At 35.5% G+C, this 5,476-nt stretch overlaps 1 long non-coding RNA gene across 1 annotated transcript; it reads left to right on the top strand.

The window, feature by feature from the left end:
- Positions 1 to 694: 694 nt before the first annotated feature.
- Positions 695 to 3,510, top strand: LOC131003939 (uncharacterized). Its single transcript, XR_009094862.1, has 3 exons — positions 695 to 756; positions 2,614 to 2,680; positions 3,287 to 3,510. It is a non-coding gene; the product is annotated as an uncharacterized LOC131003939 (long non-coding RNA).
- Positions 3,511 to 5,476: the final 1,966 nt, after the last annotated feature.

Here is a 5,476-nt window from a genome sequence, read left to right as displayed (position 1 = left end):
TATTTGAATAATTCGAGATAATTATTTGAATGAGAACGGTGAACTCGGAAGTGAGATCTGAGTCCGTTAAGACGTTTTTGAAATTTTTGACTTTTTGACGATGAATAGTAAAATACTGCTATTTCGTCTTTTTGTCGACTTTCAAAATCTTACGTGCATGTCGTCGAGAAATATTCTTAATTTTTCGATACGAGTCCAATAATGAAAGTTTTTATTTTTGGACGACGAGTGAATAGTAAATTGGGATTTCTCGATAAACGAACCGAGCTCGTTTATCAGAATTTCGAGAACGAGCTTGCGTTTTCTATATTTATATAGAATTACGAGTGTAATGAAAGTGAGTAGGAGTTAAGAGGGTGAGTAACGAAGAATGTGGGTAATTAGTCGTTAAAACGAGACGAAACGGGATATTTAACGACTAACGGGTTAATATCTTAAATATCTAAGGCTACCCCACCAAAACTGAAAGATATTATGGACTAGATTAGGATATATTTGATATATTCTAATACTAAGTAAGACAGTTCAAGTGTGAATTCCTTAGTCGTAATTGTTGACTCAAGTGTGAATTCCTTAGTCGTAATTGTTGACTAAGGAAGACAAGACAATTTAGAATTGTCTTCTTCGCTTATAAATAAGGGAGCTTGGTCTTACGAATCGATATATGAAAATATACGAAAACATTAGCTTAGAGCTTTTGACTTCCGATTTGAGCACCGAGACGAGCGCCGATCATCTTTTCGATCACGTATCTAAGTAGGTAAGATCTCTACCTACGTTTTGATGGTTTTCTTTTCGATTTTCGTCGACGTCGAAAAACGTCGATTCTCGACTTTATTTTGAAACGACGTCGGATCGTCGGGAAATTTTAGTATGTTGTTCTTGGGTAGATGTTGAGCATGTTTAATGAAGGGAGTAAGAACGGAACGAACCGTAGCTATGAAACCCATGAGGGCAGCCCCGTTTTTCACATATTAGCTTGTCTTTCGATTTTTGTTTGATCGTTTTGACTTGATATTTGTGCTTAGGGGTATGCTAGAATCGATATATATTAAATTCGTATTTTTCCAAGCACGAAAATTGTATAAATTTTTAGAGTATGATTATTTAAATTCGTGAAGTTTGAGACGTTGCATAATGAATATTATTGCGTATATGTGTTCTACGATATCACATGAGCATGCTAATTGATTTACAATTTATGGATGATAATTGTTGAACGAGATTAAAACTGGAATTCTGTCAAAATTTTACAGCAGTTTCAAGCTTATGTTTCGATGAGTTTTCATTGCTTGATGGCTCTGAAATTTTAGTATGTTTATCTATGATATGTGTATTTCGTTTCTGCAAAATTTCATGTCTTTTGGATGATGTTTGCTATTTTAAAGATATTTTGAAAAATCCTTGACAGAATCTGTCAACTATTGGTAGACTTCACAAAAACGTTTATATCTATTAATCCATGAAGGATTTTGCATCACCGTTTTTTTTAAACGAAACTAGACTTCAATAATTTTCTAAAAACATAAGATTTCGATTTTTATGACCTCTGAAACAGAGCAGTTTATTATTTCAAAAATGCCCTGTTCTGCTGTCATATTTGTCCAACAGTAAAAGTGTATGAGTTTCATTGTTTATTTGGCAGATCATATGAACGTTTTCTCTTGTGAAATTTTAACCAAATCTTCAAGGATACCTTTAGTTTTGGATGATTAAATTTGATGGAATTTTATTAAGGTTTGCCTTGGTTTCTAATGGCCTAAACAAAATTGGCAGAAACTGTCAATCTTTGACAGCCTGCACTAAAAGAGCAATATCTCCAAAAACCTTTAACCTTTTTGGTTAACTACCATTTTTAGAGTGAACTACACTTCATGAAGTTTTTGAGAGCAATTGGTATGAGAGTTTATGATGATTGAGTTGGTTGTTATGAATTTTTAAAGATGACACAAAAACAGCAAAACTTTCTAGAAAACAACTTGATTATATTTGTTTTGATGGATGATACGATATGACTAAATGGTGTGAGTTGTGAGAGTTATGATTAACGCACATAAATGTTGGTATCTGACACTCGAACAATTGGTGTCGAGTATAAATGATAGTTTACTGATAAAGAGTTTTGATGATTTTGAATTGTTTGGTTTGCGTTGAAAAGATGTCAAGATGTTAAGTTTTGAGTCGAGAGACGAGTTCACGTAGTGAGATTCACGCGTTGAAATCTCGTGGCTGACATTATATATGAATAGGTCATGCCGAAATTTTTAGTGAAATTAGAATTTGAGCATAGTAAATTCTTGTTGACCCGTGACTCAAATACATGCCTAATGGAAAGTTTAACTTTCTAATTGGTTAATTAGACGAGATGAGAGCGAATATATCTGCTAAGAAAGTGGACTTTTCGATGTGTTAAATATTTCTTTTAATTGAAGCGCTGCTAATTATAACATAAGGATGTTATAATTAATGAGTAATGACGAGAGATAATAATTGTTATATTGATTAACAATCAAGAGAGATGAACATTAGAGATACTAATGTTTCATAAAAGAGATTAGATTATTAATCGAGGTTTCTTTTATAACTTCTCACCAATTCTTCATAACGATGAAGGTCCTTTTGGGAAGTAACGACTTGAGGGAGAGAGTGACGTTACTCATTGATACAGAGACACAACGAGGTGGGCATTACTTTTACTATACGTATATAGAGATCCCCTGCGTGTCGTAGGCCTCTTATACGAATGAATGCATGAGATGATTTAACTGTTAATTTCAGTTTTATATATATCTATCAAATGAGTTTAATGTTACATTTGAGCAAGTTATTTCGTTACAAAATATTTGAGTTAAAGTTATTTCAAGTATTGTCTTGCCATAAAATGTTTAAATTTTAGTATGATATCTATCTGCTTTGGCTTTGCCAATGATGCAATCGAATTCGGGTCCTGAGCAGTTGATAGCTATCCTGCCAGGGCTAGTGTACACCAGTGACCGTGAGTCATCTAGCGGGTTGGCCGGTCAAGTGACCGTGAGAGGTGGCCACCTCTCCGGCACACAGTTTCAGATATGATAGATTACAAAAGAACTTAGTCTAATCAGACGAACTTTAAGAATCACAAATGAACTTAGTAAGCTTGGGCCTTTTTAGCGAAAAAACTCCCTTGCTGTACTGATTATGATGGCATGACAATTTATAGTTTTGAAGCATGTATTTTTATACCTAGGCATATGTGCCCACTGAGTGCTTTTGTACTCAGCCCTGCATATGTTTTCTAAATGTGCAGGTTGAGCTGATGTGATGATGGTGCTGCAATGAGCGGAGTCTCCAGGGTTGTTAATAAATAGTTAACCTGTCTAGAATATGTCTTCATACATATGTCTAGCTACTTTCCGCTGCAAGATGTTGTTGATGTTATAGTATGTTATGTCATACTTTGAGTCTTAAGAGAATGGTTTCATACGATGTATAACTTGATTAATGATATTAATTAAGTTTTATGCTGTCTTTCATAGACTGTTTTCAATTGAGTATTAATGAATAAAAATGACGAGTTTTATTAAGATGAGTAAGTTTTACGGCTATAAATGACGCCCCTTTTCTTCCCCTTCTTCTTTAACCCCATCCCTAGTCGTGGATCACTCGACCTAACTATCCATAGTTAGGGCGGGCTGTGACAGAGTGGTATCAGAGCGAAGGAAAGCTCTGAATTAGAAGTCTTGAGTTTAGTCTAGAATGAGTCACTAGACTAATAGTTATTAACAACCGTGAGCTCGGCGCACCATCACACCAGGCTCAACGAGGTATGTAAAATTTCAAAGTTTATTTGACGTTAAATTTTGAAGAGCATGATGTTGAGGTTATATGATGAGTTATGATGTTACACTTTAAAGGTGCATAGTTTGAGTTTGAGGATGACAACATGATTAATAATGAGTTATTATGTTGTAAGAGCATATGTTGACGTTACATGATGAATCATGAGAGCGTTTATATCATATGATGTTATATGATTGAAGATGCATAATTATGAGTTATGATGTGATGTATTTGAGATGTTTTTGTGATGAGAATTGTTTGAGCAGTTGTGATAAGTCACGATGATTTAGATGAAGGAATCTAATGTCATTGTTAAGAGAGATTTTTTTTTTTTACTAAGTAGAAGGATGAAATGAGAACTTAGAGCTAAAGCTTGAGAGAATTAGCAATTGCTTTAAGTACTTGTTGGTTTTAGTTATGAGTTTGAGTTATGAGCTTGAGTATAATAGCATGATTAATGATGAGTTATTAGCATGCTGCAATGAGATATTGTACGATATGTTGAGTTATTTTGTGACGCGAGTTTTGCTCACGCAACCTTAATGGTACTTGAGGAGGTATCATGAGCCATAGTCTTTGGAGATGGCTTTGAGAGAGAATTGTTGAGTTGTCTTACTGAGTCACGATGATTTAGATTAAGGGATCTAATATCATTGTTTAGAGAGATTCCCTACTAAGTAAAGACGGGACGAGATGAGAATTTAGATGTTTTGAGCTTGAGTTTTAAGATAACAGTACTACTTAATAGGAGTTTTGCTAAGTTATGTTTTGTTTATTTCTGTTGCTGGAGCCAAGTAGAGTTAGTTCCTAGAGTCACCTTTAAGTTCTCCTTATAGGTTGGCCAGGACTGTTGGCACTGCACGAAAGTGGACTGTTGTGAGATCGAACTCAGGAAAGATCGGATACGAGGACGAGGCGTACAGTATGTGGTACAGAGATACCCTAGCAGATTTTCAAACACATGTTCATAGACTATGAAAGGATGAAAGCCTTATGGTTGTTACTAGACTGGATGGCATCGTGCACCTAGTCCCCGTGCTACCAATCGAGTGGTAGGATTGAGCAAGGAAGAAAGCCACTCAATATGATGGGACATGTTGTCTTGAGCATTGGACCCACAGGAGATGAGATTTGTTACAGATACCCAGATTTTCTATGCGGATCTAATGACCGGATGCTTGTTTTCTACCAGAGACTCTAGAAGAGTGTAGTAGATATCGAGTCGATCCTTGAGTATCAGTTACCAAAGATGATAAAATGATAAACGATAATGAGGATGAGAAGTAGCCGAGGATGGCTAGAGTTGATGAGGATGAGAAGAGAAGTCGATGTAGGCTAGAGCTAAGGATGATCTTGAGAGTATGCGCGGTACACCCTCGTTTTTGATTAGTTGCAATTACATTGCGATGTATATAACTTACTTAGGAGATATTGGTACTTGAGATTTTGACATGATGATAGATAAGCATGCGAATATAGTACCCTACTGATGTTAAATAGATGGATGTTCCTAGTGTGCTAAAGTAGCAACTAGATGAGTTGACTGGTAGCAGTTACCGTAGGAGGTCCAGACCGAGACATAGTACTATTAATGGTGTCGGTTTAGAAGGGACATTACGATAGATACTATGGTTTTTGTAGGGTTTAAATAACCCCT

Source organism: Salvia miltiorrhiza, unplaced genomic scaffold (assembly GCF_028751815.1).
Source record: "Salvia miltiorrhiza cultivar Shanhuang (shh) unplaced genomic scaffold, IMPLAD_Smil_shh original_scaffold_302, whole genome shotgun sequence".
Classification (NCBI taxonomy): domain Eukaryota; kingdom Viridiplantae; phylum Streptophyta; class Magnoliopsida; order Lamiales; family Lamiaceae; genus Salvia; species Salvia miltiorrhiza.
This window is presented reverse-complemented; position numbering and strand designations above follow the sequence as displayed.